The sequence below is a fragment of the Podarcis tiliguerta genome (genome assembly GCF_965153285.1).
Source record: "Podarcis tiliguerta genome assembly, chromosome: 4".
NCBI lineage: Eukaryota > Metazoa > Chordata > Lepidosauria > Squamata > Lacertidae > Podarcis > Podarcis tiliguerta.
The window spans coordinates 52,915,811-52,931,619 of NC_139537.1; the positions used below are offsets into that span (position 1 = coordinate 52,915,811).

The window sequence follows — 15,809 nt, forward strand, 5'->3', positions numbered from 1 at the left end:
AGGCAACTTGTATTTTTTGCCTCAGCTGCAAGACGACTAACCATTGTCCTGCACCAGTGCCTTGGTCTTTATTCAAGGTCCTGATTTGGCCTGGCCTTACTTGCCATCTTCTCCAGAATCTTGCACCTACTGACTTCTACCTTACTTGGGGCCATCACTGTCCCGCGATGGGATCAGGACAATGGTATTCAAAGCACACAGTCCCATGCTTTGGGTGCAATGAAACATTAGAATAATTCCTCAGCATTAGTCTATTTCTCCCTGGGTGATTGGAAGAGAAATGAGAGGAGAGGAGATGAAGCCCCAGCACATTAGACATCTAATAAAATGGAAAAGTGCTAGTTAGTACTTTTTGTAGCACGCAAAAGATTGATGTTCTGTCTGGCTATTTCTGCTCATTTCCAGTATGTCTGTGCTGATGAGAGTACGACAAAGGCATACATTATGCATTCCCATTCATTGCCCTCCCATGAAGGAGACGAGGTAAGTGGCCTTTTCTGTACTCAAGGAAACACAAGTCTCCATTACTGTATATTTTCCTTAGCATCCACAATTTTTCTAAAAGGGCTCAGTTCATGCATATATAAATGAGCCAAGGCCCATCATCTGAATTAAAAGCCAATGCCCCTGCTTTTGACCACTGCTCTGAGACAGTAATTCTAAGCAAATAAAGATGGCTTAAACAAGTGAAAAGAGTGTATCACTACTTGCACTGCCAGCGGCGGGGGTGTTGGCGGGGGATGGAAGGAGGGGGGAAGTGAGGAAAAGAACAAAAAGATTTGGTAAGTCTCCAGTTACTGGGCAATGTGGTATTTCTCCTGGGGACATTCCATTACTAAGATAGAAAGCTGGAACATTTCCACAATGAAACAAGCAATACATGTTGAAAAATCACTGACACACTGTTCCCATAATGTCAATATGCAATCAGGGAGAGTTCCTCCTCCACCACAGATACAGTGGATGTTCTGCAGAGGCAGGTGGACAGGAGAGGACTCCACAATGCTGCCATTTACAATGCAGTGGTGGGGCATGTCCTGCATATCCTTGGCTCTCCATGCTTCTGCATGCCGTGCAGTAGCTAAGCAGATGTAACCTTGCCAGGTAGGAGGAAGAAACAAGAGATCAGTGCCAAGTCATTTGGGCACCTAGGATGGAAAAATCTACGCTATGTCTGTCCATCCCCTCCAACAGTTACATATTAAATACCCATTTCCTATCTTTTAGGGCTATCCAAAATACATAGGTGACTGCCTTAAAAAGTAGGTGAGCTCCACCAGGCTCAAACTGGATTGGGACTGGCAACTACGAGTAAAAGAACAACCGGGAAATGTTACCCCCCACTTTCTGGAGTTCTAAATTTGCTTGTAATTGTTAATCCTGGTGGCTGTCCCAGTGGCAGCAGAGGGGCAGTTATCTTTCTCCTGATTCTTCTTCACCCTCTTTCTCTCTGTCAGTCACAGGGCGCTTCCAGATGACCGGTTCATGGAGCACTCGTAGTCCCAATTTGCATGCACAATGCTTATGTGGATTTTAGATAATATCTGGTCTGTATTGAGTATTCCATCTGATTTGTTTGCTGAGCATTGAGTATTTCTCTTGAAAAGCTTGCAGGGTACTCATACACCTTCCCACCCATTCATTCATTCACCCCACACTTTTCAATGCATTTCCCCATGACTTTCCAAACCACAAAATAGTCCCATTCTCTTTTAAAGCCCTTTGATCTGCTTTGATTACAAATCCCTATAGCTCCTTGAATCTCTCCAACAAAACAGTGTCAGCCTGGAAGCACTCTCAATCTTTCCCCTTTATCCCCTGGCAAATGCTGGACAAAGTACTGCGCCTCTGTGTCGCAGGTAGCAGGAATGAATTGCGGAAGGAGAAAGGAGGGAGGGAGAGAGAGAGAAGGGGGTGAAGAGGGAAGGAGAGGAGAGACCACATATGAGCTCACCACATCCCTGCTGCTGTCATCACTGCAGCAGCTCACAGGGAAAGGTGGAGACATTGTAATTTTAGACTTAATCCAATTACTGAGAGAAGGTGCTTGCTGGTGGCTGCTTTCATTATTGTCTAGAGTTAATTAATGCTAAAGCAGGGCATCTACTTGCATTAGATATGGTAGAAGTTGTGGGTACCAATTAGATGACATAATCCATTATGCATCTTTGAAATTCTCCTGTCTAGGATCTGCTATGGGGAAAGCATTTGGCAGGAACCACGATGGTTTCTCCTGATACTTTGCACGAGCCACTCACTGCTGGAAGGATACTTATCCTGAGCTTCTATAGCTCCCTCAGGTTTCTTGCAATGGTGCGCACCCACTGCTCAGAGCAAAGCCAACATGAACACATAGTCTTGGGGCAGGTGCAGAGTTGCAGCTGAACTTCTTGGTAACAGTCAGGGATGATGGGGGCTGTAGTTCAACAACATTTGGGCCCCACCCAAATTAGAACTCACTCTGTCACAATTTCCCCGGCACTTTTTAGAGTGTATATGATGATACGGTTTGCAGGTGGTAGAATTATAGAATCATAGAATTGTAGAGTTGGAAGAGATCCCAATGGTCATTTAGCCCAACTCCCTGAAATGTAGGAATCTCAACTAAAGCATCCATATAGAAAGTAACATATAATTAAAAAGTTAATCTCGTGATAATGATTAAGGTTGGAAGATGTAGAAGTTTCAGAAATTCACATTTCAGACCTGATTTCTGTACTAAAGACATTTCTAGCATCCAAATTCTATTTCTGAATATATGTAGACTCTTGTGGAAAGTAAGTATATAAACTTGAATTGAGATCAAGGATTCTCATTTCCTTATCCTGTTTGTGTGAGATAACTAGCCTCATATAACCTACATGTTAATTCTAATTAACACATGAAAGGGTTACTGCCAATGAGCAAGTTGTCCTGCCAGGCTTAGCCTAGAACACTTCCCCTCACCTTGGGAGGAACTAGATACGGTAATTAAGCCTTCTGTTCAGCCCCAGTCCACCTGAGAAGCTCAGCATCTGAAGAGTTTTGAGCTGGTTGCCCCAGCTCAACCGCATGGCTCTCACCAACCAGTCCTGCGTGCTTATACCAATTATTTAGGAACTGTTACCACATTGTAACTAAGGTAAGTTTTATTGCCTGTGTGAATCTTCAGTTTGAGAGATCCTTGGTTGTGGGAAGTGACGAACATATAAATTAAGTAATCTTAGTGAGTTGGTTCTGGTTTCTCCCAGCAGAGAGCTTCAGCTATGGTTTCATCACTTGCAAATTCTCATTACAGAAAAGTTATTACTTGAGAATGGGGAGAAAACAAGCTGAACTGTTAAGGGACTTAGTTTAATGGCAGCGTGAAGGCTCCCTGGAAATATTTCCAGGAAGTCCCTTAGCTGAGTAATTTGGACTTACACAATTTTCCCTAACAACCCAAGCTTGGCTCATTTCCTTTTGGTTGTTATTTCCTGGCTCTCCTGACTAACACATCTTCAAGACCAAAGACTCTGTGGATCCTCTAAGGTGTAATTAATGCTGTCTGTTCTGGGTTCCAATGTATTTATTTTTAGATAGGTTGGATCGTTTGAATATCAGCTTCAAAAGTTTGCCTTTGCTTGCTTACCTCACATACTTTCCTTGGGAATCATTATCATATCTTGCTGCCTCTGGGGGATATCCTTTAGACATGAGATGAGCCAAAATAAATGAAATGTTCAATGTTTTGTTGTGTTCCAAAGGAAAGCAGTTGCCTATAATGACCAATATATTGCTGTTGCATTTTTAAGGTCCAAAAATGATAAAGATTTAAATGTTGAATAGCAATAATGATTTAAATGTTGCAGTGAAATAAATAATGAACAATTAGCTAAAGCCTATAAGAACACCATAGGTTGTATTCAATGTAGTGCTAACTGAAGGTCCCATCAGCACATAGATTACTGCTAGCACAACGGGACACCCCCCCCCCTTCCATGCACACTACCTAAATGTGTTCTATGGGGGCCCATGTGCCCACAGAGGTCTTTTCCTTTGAAATGGTCTATGCCCTTTTATTTTGGTAAATTACCCACCTGGAAAGAAACCTTAGTAAGTGAATTTTTTTCCACCACATATATGACCCCCTACACTACTCTTAGATACAGCTTTTGTAATTCACACACATGGAATTATAATTATAATATAAAGACCTTACCTGTACAGTGATGCAATGTCTGGAGAACAATGTCCTATTCATTGTTCATCTTCAGATGATTTTTTAAATAAAAAGGGCCTTATAAAACCTACAACTTGTTACTCTGTTTTCATCCAAGATAGAACAGAGGTTTTATGAACGAGATCCAAATTTGCGGTACTCTGTTAGCTAGATTCCAACATAGAGCAGCCCGCTAGCCCCACAGTGTTCTGTCACTATGCTCACTACATATCCAGCAAATTGTGTCTGAATGGATCTTCAGCAATGCCTATTAATCTTGATAGCTAAGGCCCCATGAAATGCTAATTTTACTACTACTTTAAATGACTTCGGCAAGCTTTTGCTCACACCATTTGGCAAACATAAAGTGCCAGACAAACTGAAATGTCTTCTGTTGTCTGCTTCTTCTTTTTTTAAGTTTGTTCTTTATTCCAAGGCATCTAAATTAGGAGAATGTAATAGTCATCAACACAAATGTTTCCCGTGGAGAGACATCTGCATACCATACACCAGTTGAATTCACATAATGCAATATCTACTTTCCAAAACATTCATGCTTTAAGAGCTGGATGGGAATTGCTGTTTAAAAAAGAAAAAGCATGTGTATTTCAAATTGAGGGATGCGGGTGGTGCTGTGGATAAAACCTCACTGCCTAGGACTTGCTGATCGTAAGGTCGTTGGTTCGAATCCCCTTGGCGAGGTGAGCTCCCGTCGTTTGGTCCCAGCTCCTGCCCACCTAGCAGTTCGAAAGCACCCCTAAGTGCAAGTAGATAAATAGGTACTGCTTTATAGCAGGAAGGTAAACGGCATTTCCGTGTGCGGCACTGGTGCTGGCTCACCAGTTGCAGCTTCGTCACGCTGGCCACGTGACCCGGAAGTGTCTTCGGACGGCGCCGGCTCACGGCCTCTTGAGCAAGATGAGCGCGCAACCCTAGAGTTGGTCATGACTGGCCCATTCGGGCAGGGGTACCTTTACCTTTATTTCAAATTAGCCCTCTTATGTGAGCAAAAAGAGTGGGTGGCATTTAATTGTATTCATGAGAACAAAAGAAGAGCCTGCTGGATCAGATTGATGGCCCATCTAGTCCAGCATCCGGTTCTCACAGTGGCCACCTAGGTGTTGGTGGGAAACCTACAAGCAGGACCTGGGCATGAGAGCACTGTGTCCTCCTGTGGCTCCCAGGAACTGGTACTCAGAAGGCTGATGCCTCCAACGGTGGCAGCAGAGCATAGCCATCATGGCTGGTAGCCAATGGAGACCTTCTACTCCATGAATTTGTCTAATCCTCTTTCAAAGCCATCTAAATTGATGGCTATCACTGCCACCTTAGTTCCATATGTTATGTATGCACCACAGCTGTATTTAACTATGCATTCCAATAGTGTCCCTCTGCTGACAGGAGGCTCTTTGATCAAGTGGGGAACTCTGAGACCCCATTACCATCTCCCCACTAGTCCAAAGGACCCTCCATCCACGTGAGCAGTTTGAAGTGAGACACAGGTGACTGCACCGAGAAAGTGAAATCAGCAGCAACCGCCTTTCCACTTTCCTCAAACATCATCGGACAGGTACTGCCTTTTTCTGGATCATCCCTCCTCATTTCAAGGGCATTTCCTTTCACAATACAGTGGTACCTTGGGTTAAGTACTTAATTCGTTCCGGAGGTCCATTTTTAACCTGAAACTGTTCTTAACCTGAAGCACCACTTTAGCTAATGGGGCCTCCCGCTGCCGCCGCGCCGCCGGAGCACGATTTCTGTTCTCATCCTGAAGCAAAGTTCTTAACCCGAGGTACTATTTCTGGGTTGGCGGAGTCTGTAACCTGAAGCGTATGTAACCTGAAGCGTCTGTAACCCAAGGTACCACTGTATGTTTTTCAGCTCTTAACTTGCTAGACACCAAAAAAGTTTATGGGAATATTGAATATTTGAACAGAGGTGGCTGATGCAGTGATGTGTATAGATTGCTTTTGTTCTTTGTATCTTGTAGGGTTAAAAAAAAGGACTGTTGATTTTTACCATTAATGTTATTATATATTTTTTTATTATTTTAGTGAAGTAGTGGTGAACCACCATGGAAATGCTTTTACATCAAAATGTGGAGTAGAAACCCATACAATATATACATAACAAAATAAAGCTATTACGGGAGACTCTAAGAGGTGCGAATCATCAGGGGGACTACTGGGGAAACCCAGTTCAGCGACCATGGTGTATTATATATTCAATGATGCTAGTGTTCACCCTGTGAACAGATACTGGTCCTGTTCAGATCATAGTTTGGCTTCCTTGGGTTGTGTTTAGGGCTCCCTCTCCTCCTCCATATCTAAACAAATTGGAATGGAAAATAGATAAGACATGATTCTGAGATCAGAATGAGGACCTGAACAGGGCTTCCACACACTTAAATCTAAACCTGCTCCAAAACCCTTTCAGCAACCTTGCTTTCCTTTTTGCACTTCTTATCCCACCTTTCCTAGAAAGAACTCAAGGCAGAATCCATGGTGCTTCCCTCCTACTCCCCAGCTGCCATTTTATCCTCAGTGCCAGACTGCTTGGCTTTAGCAAGCCCACATGGCATAGATACTGTGTGGTTAGTATCCTGTCATTGCTTGTACAGATGGAGCTATTGTGTCAAAACTCCCCAGCATAGACTGTCCAAAAGCTTCAGTAGTTTTTAATAAATCAGGATCCTAGGACTTGGGGTCACCAGCACGGTGCTTGTGGGCACCAGTGTGCCCACTAGTACCCCCCATGGTGCCTGCAAAAGTCTTGGTATATATCCCCTTTAAAAAACCCACACCACACAAGAGAATGTTTGCTCTTCCTGCTCAGTTCCTATTTGCACTGACTTAGCCTCTCCTACACTGAACATGCTGCCTTAAACATGCCCTACATTTCCTTGGATGGCAGTCCCCACCCCAAATCTGGTCCAAACAAAGAGCTTGTCTCTGTGAGCAAGTTTAGTGGCAACTCTAGTCCTCATTGATGGGAAAGCAAGCTTGCACTATTTTGTGGTCCTGTCTCTTATCCTGATCTCTCAGCTGTGGCAGCCATTTTGTGACGTGTCATCCCCCATGACAACCATTTTGTGACTGGTACCCACAGCATTTTCTCAACATTCCAGTTATGCTCACTGGCCCCCAAAGGTTGGTGACCTGCTTTCCTAGGCAAAGGCGGATCTAGGGGAGCGCAACTGGTGTGGTCACACCAGGTGTGGAACTTCTGGGGTGCTGTGGGAGTGTGTGTGCAACTTTGACATACAATGGTAGGGGAGAGGCACCAGATTTTGGCATCACACAGGGCACCACTCAAATTTGAGACACCAAGGTCTGCCACTTTCCTAGGAGGCCTGGAAACAGAAAATCAAACTAAAACAACAGACAATAGTACTGCCTATGAAATTGGATATCTCCCTACCATCACCACCACCCTCCACATTATTATTTCATACTTCACATGCTATGTCCCATTTCGTTGTCCAGATCAATTGGTGAATTATTCCTCACAGGCTTCCTTTGGATTAACTGCCTTTAAAATTCTGCATGATCAGAGCATATCCTTGCCTTATTGTAACCCTTTCCCCATATCATGGTTGGAATTTATATATGTTCACAGAACAAAAAAATGATTTTGTTTGCTATATATGTTTGCTATATATATATATGCTATATATGTTCACAGAACAAAAAAATGATTTTGTTTGCTATTACCTTTCATGTTCCTTTAAATTAACCAGCACACTGTATGCTTTTATTTCTCTCCATGCACTGCTGTCTTTGGAGCAAGTTGTCCTGCCTAAAGATGGGGAGAGGACTGTCAAGAAGGAATTGTCAAGGAATAAGCTTCTAGCATCAAGAATATAATTAATAATCTGGAAAAGAAAAGCAATCTCTCCAACACGCTTTGTTGCATTTTCTATGCAGTGGTCTCTTCCTAAGAGACTACTGAGAGATCCAGGAATAAACAGTTACGGATAATGGTTTAATTTCCTGAAATGGGAATGCTTGCTTATGTTGAATTGCTGTGTATTTTTAGCATGGGGTTTCTTGGCAGTAGCTCTCTCATGTGATTGGGTGACTGTGAGTCACATGAACGAGGCATTCCATTCTGTTGTGACTGTTATTCAAGTAATTGTCATTTTAAACTGCTTTCCGCTTCTCTCTCTGTGTGAGGGAGAATGGCTGCTGAGTGGGGCTTTTTTGGATACTGCTGAGGACAGTGTGTGTCAGTGTGATCTGTCTGAAGTGAAACAGGCAAAGGAAGATCCCTAAATGATAATAGGGAGAAACCTGTGCAGGAGCTCTCCATAAGGAACAATGTGAATAAGCATGAGATTGCAAATATATTCTACTCAGTCATAGGTGTATGGCAGTAAGGTTTATATATAGAGAGAGAGTCTGGACATTGCACACAACATGAACTACTCCCACCACAATCCAAGTTGGGACTGCAAAGATGTGTGAGTCAGCTTCTGCCCATGTACCCCAAGCTGCTGTGCCAAAATCAGTCCGCCAATTTCTTAAACATTTTCTTCACCTGAAAAAGAGTCTTCTTTTCTTCTGCTTCTGTCATAGGGTGCTTTAGAATTTCTGTATGCTTCCAGTGGGTGCAGAACTTAACTTATCATTTCAGTGGTAGTGTGTATGTTTTTGTTTGTTTGTTTTGCTTTCCATTTGTCATGAACGGTAGGGCAATGGGGAGAAGGAAGAGGATCCTGGCAAGAGGTGTAGCTGTGACTGAGACACACCTGGGCAAGCTGGGGATGGAGAAGGAGAGTTTGGGCATAGAAAGTACTCATGGGGAGAGAGAAGATGGCAAGGGGATGGGGGTCAAGTTCACAGGAACCAGAGGAGCAGGACCCATAACCAGAGCCAGAGGGGCCCCTTTCCCCATGAACACAGCGGCTCTGAGGCATAAGGAGCAGCAGGAGGTGTTATGTATTGAAGTTCTCACCCTGGCCACCAGGGGGTATTGTGTATATAGTTTTCGCTCAGGTCCGTAATTTAGGCAGGAAACCCTGGGCTGTTGTTGTTACAATGTATAAAAGCAGGCCAGCTGAGCTGTTTGCTGTTCAGTTCAATTCCAGCTTACTTATAAAGAACTACTTGAAGAAATCTCTGTGTTGTCTGCTATGTCCACCCACTACTTAATAGGAGGTGTGTTCTAGGAGGCTGAGGCAGGCAAGGGCTCCCTAGCTGGCCAGGTGGGGCTCATTAGCTCTGGGTGTGTGATTCCTCAGCTGGAGTAGACTCAGAACAGGTGAGGGTCACATGACTCATCAAGCCCAGATGCGGCAATCAAGACTCAAGGGATGAAAGACAAGCAAAGCTGAGGTGCTGTGTTTGTTTAACTTTCCAGCTTGGGGGGTCCTAGGAGCTCCACAGGACTGTGTATTTTGGGACTGAACCTCAAGTTCCCTGACTATGGATTGGCTGTAGAGGTGGGAACCTGCCTGCCTGTTGGACTTTGGCTTCCTGTATTGAACCTGGAGCATGTTTCCTGACCTGTTGGACTGCCAGACTACCCACTAGCATTTGAGCCTGGGGCTGTATACTAACCAGAAACTGCATCTTCCCAAAAGAAGGTAGGCCTAATGCCCTGGCTTGCTGCCCATCCAAGAAGCATCTATCTTGTGGGGTGTGGGTGCTGCTTTGTAAGGAAAGCGACTTGCAAAGCAGCACCATGCAGGATTGAATCCTCCCTGTAGCGGGTTGAATTTTATATATATATTGACCAGAACACATTTTGGTGTTAACAAAACAGGTGCATCAGTTCCCACGATGCTTGAGTGGCTGATTGTGGCAGTGGAAGAGTTTAGGAGGAGTCTTCACTGCTAGTGAACTGTGCCAAGGGTAAGATGCCCTCCCCAGCTGAGGATCACATTTCCTCCTGGGGCACATTCCAGTAGTAGGTGGGGCCAGAGCAAAAAGTAGGCTGGGCAACACATGTGACCCTTACTTCGGTACAGTGTGCTGCACTTCAGCCATGTAACTTGGCACAATCCTCTTCGTTCTCCAACCAGACAAGCACAGTGGAAGGGCAAATTTCAGCCAGGCAAAAACACTGAGGAAAGCATGGAGCAGGGACAGAAAGGGGTGTGGACTGGGGAGGAGCCATGGTCTGAGGAGAATCGAGAGGGTCAGAGAGAGGACTGGCGGGCTGCATTTGACCCTCAGCCTGAAGGTCTCCACTCCTGGCCTAGTAAGAGATTTAAGTTGGCACCTCCAACATTTGCAAATATTGATGCTATCCAAGTCTGATAGGTTGCAATATGTATTTACCCAGCTCATGGATTGTAAGGGATTTCAAGATAAGCAGCTCTAACCTTGAAAATGCCCTTCTACCCACAATTTTGGCTATTTCCAGACAGTCCGTTTAATGAGCATTTAGCCTGATTTGTTTGTGGGGAGATGCTGCATTAAAATTATCCTACATGTGTCAATGCATTTTTCTATCACAAAAAGGCACATCTTTTGGGAGGAGTGGATTTGTTTCACAAGCTCCAAATTGCCTTGAACTGTGCAGCCTGAATTTGTCAGGATGGGATTTAATCCCATCCCCAAATAGTGGCAGTCTGGAAACTCTCTTATATCGACGCCCTTAGGATTTTATGTGCCTATTTTGTGTCTGCCTGGTCTGTTGTTGGGATGGTGCTGATTGGTGCAGTCTGCTGTTTATTGCTGAAATGGACTTGAGCTTGACTGGCATGGGCTTCTTGCATACAGATCCAAACTGGGTTAGGCATAATGTAACTCAATCAAATCTAGCCGCTGGAAAGGAAAGGTTGGGGAGACGCATTTCTCTTGAACACGTTGGTAGCAAGGAAAAGATAGGCATATGAATGGTTTGGGGCAAGTACCCTTTGGTGAGACAACTCTAGCAGAGATTTAAAATCACCAAACATGCAGCAAAGTGTGGAAATATAGGCTGTTAGACCTTTAAAATATGCCCTTGCGAGATCCAAGATAGACTCTTCTTACCTCAGCATAGAAAAAGACTACGTGTCTGATAAGTTAATGGTTTAGTTAAAAACTTTCCAAAGGTCAGATACTTACGCTTTGCCATACAGCATTCAGAAAACGTTGCACAGGCAGTAAAATGGCTTAGTTACAGTGATGAAAGTTCCTAAATTGTTGGTGTAGGAACACAAGAATGGCTTCTAAGAGTCATGTGGTTAAGCTGCAGCAACCAGCTTGGCCTCTTCACAAGCTGAGCTTCTCAGGTAGACTGATGCATAACAATAGGCTTGATTAGCCTCCTCCCCAGGTGAGGGGAAGTGACCTAGCTAAGCCTGGCAGGACAGAATACTCTATGGCACTAACCTTTCATGCATTAATTACACTTAAGCATGTTGGTTATATTGTATGGTTATCCCACAGAACAACCATAGAATCATAGAACTGTAGAGTTGGAAGGGACCCTGTGGTCATCTAGTCCAAAATCCTGCAATGAAGGAATCTTTTGCTCAATATGGGGCTCAAACCCATGACCCTGAGATTAAGAGCCTTGTGCTCTACTGATTAAGCTATACTAGGCATCCAAAATAGGTCTACATAGTGCCATCATTAACATCCTTTCACTGCCAGGTAGGGTTGCCGCCTGTCCTGTATAATACGGGATTGTCCCATATTTCAGTGTAAAATTCTATGTCCTGTATTGATATAGTTTTGTCCTGTATTTCAGGTCTTCTCTCTCTTTTTCAAGTTAGGGATCCTCTCCAAATGCATGTATTTGAAAGGGTGTGAGAAAGCTCAGGGTAGCCAAGAACAGACAAATTTACAAATTCATGTGTATGTTTGTGTATGCATGCCAAATTCCAGAGCGGCCATCCTGTTAGGCTGCAATAGATTGTAAAGGATTGCTTTGAAGTCACTTTAGCACCACTTTAGCACCAGACAAATGCCACCCCCTGTCCTGCATTTTGCCAGAACAAAGGTTGCAACCCTATTGCCAGGTACAAAGCTGCTCTTTCCTCCTAGGATTTTGATAAGATTATGATGCATTTGCTGCCTATTGCATTGCATGGGTTTTCTTTTTGTGTATTTTATTATGATTTTACGTTATGCTCCTTTTTTGGGCATATGTCTTGGGGATTCTTTAAATGGCAGGTGACTAATAAACTGAATAATGATTTAGAAAGTTAATTAAGCAAACAATGCAATTTTAAAACCTGACATACCGTACTGAGCAACACCCATCATGGAAGATCACAAAACATAGTGAGCTGGTGAAGGTTCATGAATGAAGCCTTTGCAACATATGCAGAAGAAAAGGGCGTGCCACATAGTTGCCTAAGCAAGATGCTGCCTTTCCTGGCTTTGGGCTACAATTCCCAAGCAGTAAAGCAAGAAAGCATGTGTGCAAACACAAATCAGTTCAAAACCAGTCCCAAGTGTTTGCCAGTGGCACGTGGAATTGGTGATTCAGTAACAATTCAAGCGGGGAGGGTGGGGATTGTCCATTACTAGCTATAATGAACCTTGAAACCATTGGATAGTTTGGCAGCTCTGACTAAGAAATGGATGACATTCCTCCTGTATCAGGCCTTGAGCTTCCAAGATAATAGTGTGATGTTGGATACTTCCCAGTAGAGTTTGGGAGCAGATTGATGCAGCAGCAACTTTTACTAGAGACTCCCTGGTTTTTGAGAAGAAATGTAGCCCCCCCCCCAAAAGGGGGGGGGACAACAAACACATTATTTGAAGCAAATCAATTTGCAATTACTAGATTAATTAAAAAAGGCCCCTGTCAAAAAAACCTCAGCATGATTAAACAAAACAATTCATTATCCTCTTCTCTGATTAAAATTAAATTAATTAAAACAATTCCATTTACTTTAATTTGCCCTGCAGAAGTAGTTTTGCAATTCAGAACTGTTTTTCCCTCTTAACATACAGGACAACTTGCCAGCCTGCAGTCCTATACCTAGAGAGTAACCAGCCTCAGAGATCATCCACCCACCCTTCAGCCCCCTTACAGATGCCTACTCTGTGTGTAGATTTCAAGGGGTCAGGCCCAGCATTGCAGCCCTGCTTTCTATCAATCATGTGAAGCCCCTTTATTTATATAATGTGTGAAGGGGGATAGCAAGGCAATGTCATTGGTTTCTTAATTGTCACTTCTGATACACTAAAAAGCAGGTGTGGGGAACCTTTGACCTCCAGATGTTGCTGAACCACAAGTCTCCTTTTCCCTGGACATTGGCCATGTTTGCTGGGGCTGATGGGAGTTGCAGTTCAGCAACATCTGGCTGGCCAAATATTCCCCACACCTGCACAAATGGCTCTTGCTTTTCATCCAATCCAAAAGTACATCCAGAACACGCAGGACATCCCAGAGGTTTGCTGCCATGGCAACAACGTTACTTTCAGCACTTCAAAAAGGTTTAATATTGGCTATTAAAGCTAGCATACTTTTTGTCCTTAAACTGAACCTTACAGCAGTCAATAAAATGTGACAAGGTCCTTTGGAGCTTGGGTACGTGAAATGTCAGGCCCATCTGATGCTGATTTCGAAAATTCATGGCAGGAAAACCTGGTTCACTTTCCTCTGCCCTTATAAAGCAGGGGAAAAAACACACACCCAGGGGCTTTGCTTTTCAGGGCTAACCAACGCCTCTCTGGGCTCGTATTCAGAGGTCCCGCTGCTTGAGGCAAACAGACTCGTAATTCCAGCTGTCATGTAAGGAAGGCAAAAGCACAAGAGGAGATTTCATCAAATGCCTCTCACAGGAAAAGGTGGTGCTGGTCAGGCCTTCAAACTAATGTTGGTGAACCAGGCACAATGATTAAAACCAGGGATAGGGAGCCTCAGTCCAGGGGTTGACTATAATTCCCCAGGTTTCCACCTGGTCCCCACGACCCTCCCCAGGCTACACTGTCTCCTTCTACACCAGCCATGCTTTGTACTCCCCTTGAAGAAACTATCCTGTGATATATAGTAGGGAATCTTTGGGTCTCTCCTCCCCACTCCCTATGCGGGTGATTTGTTCTATTTATCAAGGAGGAGAGAAGCAGTGTATGTCAGCCACAAGACAAACACAGAGAAGGTTGATTGGGGTCGAATTCAGCTTTCAGCAGCAATTCTGAGCAGGCACATGAATTCCATAAAGGTCTCCAAGGTACCGTAGCAAAGATAAAGCAGGGGACATGAAGTGAACAGCTAATTGGATTGTGCTTTGCCTCTGATTTATAAACTTCACCCAGCATTCCCCAACCTGGTGCCCTCTGGATGTGTTGGATTATGACTCTCATCAGCCTCAGTCAGCATGGGTCCAGGTGGGAGTTATTCCATAACACCTGGCATAAACTAAAAATAAAAATGCAAATTATTGCAAAGTTTGCATGAAAACTTTGAAATGTGTGCAACTTTTTAAAATCTCCTTTCATATCATAGATATTTTAGGGAGGGTTATCTGAAAGCTGTCTAGCTCTTTCATATGATTTGTCCTTGAACGGTTGTATTCAAAGGAAAGAAAGCTTCACAGAATGGGCTACATATTTTAAAACACAGCCTACTTGGATTTTGATTTGCCATATAACTGATAATCCCTTGTTCTCTGTGTGCAGCCCAAGGCAGGCTCATTGGTTTTGTCAAACGTCTGGCATACAAGGCTGGCAGAATTTTCTCCTCTTGGTGGATTACAAATTGTCCAGGCTTAGATAAAAGGTCTTGTCGCATTTGCCCCATTGAAACAAATAGTATATTGGCGATATAGTAGACTTGAGGGTCGCAGTTGAGAGAGGGTGCTTCTCAGTTGCTAGCTTTATGGCACTGAAAGTAATACCCATAGATACTGAGTGAGCTAAAAGGAAATGCCAAAATCCAGGTCCCTTTGACCATCCCAATAAAATATTTGAGCAGACTGCCCCCCCCAAAAAAGTTGGACATTGCTGCCTTTCTTTCTTTTCTACATTTGGACTTCAGTTCTCAACAAGCCCTGTAAGCGAACTTGTAAAAGGTTGCTGGATGGCAAGAGAGCTGGGATTGGGCAACACCCCTTCCCCCTGATGTTGTTTCTTGTGGCATGCTCTAGTTATCTCCCGCTTGGACTACTGCAATGCGCTCTACGTGGGGCTACCTTTGAAGGTGACCCGGAAACTGCAATTAATCCAGAATGCGGCAACTAGACTGGTGACTGGGAGTGGCCGCCGGGACCACATAACACCAGTTCTGAGAGATCCTGCATTGGCTCCCAGTACATCTCCGAGCACAATTCAAAGTGTTGGTGCTGACCTTTAAAGCCCTAAACGGCCTTGGTCCTGTATACCTGAAGGAGCGTCTCCACCCCCATCGCTCAGCCCGGACCCTGAGATCCAGCGCCAAGGGCCTTCTGGTGGGAAGTTTTTAATATTTAATGCTGTACTGTTTTTAACAATTGATTGGGAGCCGCCCAGAGTGGCTGGGGAAACTCAGCCAGATGGGTGGGGTATAAATAATGAATTATTATTATTATTATTATTATTACTTGTGATTGGAACTTAAACACACATACTTTCAACAGCAAGAGAAGCTCCCATTGACAGTCCCAGTTGCAGGGTCCTCTCTATTAAATCCCTCCCAAACTCGCAATAAAAGCCAGGGGAGGAGGGAGAGAGATGAGGGACATTGTCCAGAGCTTGGCCAT

At 44.0% G+C, this 15,809-nt stretch overlaps 1 long non-coding RNA gene across 1 annotated transcript in view; it reads left to right on the plus strand.

Moving 5' to 3' along the window:
* The first annotated feature begins 9,375 nt into the window (after window positions 1-9,375).
* The window catches only part of LOC310676693, a 50,272-nt gene continuing 43,838 nt past the window's right edge, over window positions 9,376-15,809 (plus strand). Inside the window, exon 1 of the long non-coding RNA XR_014510679.1 lies at window positions 9,376-9,767. This is a non-coding gene — a long non-coding RNA (uncharacterized lncRNA). The remainder of the gene's footprint in view (window positions 9,768-15,809) is intronic.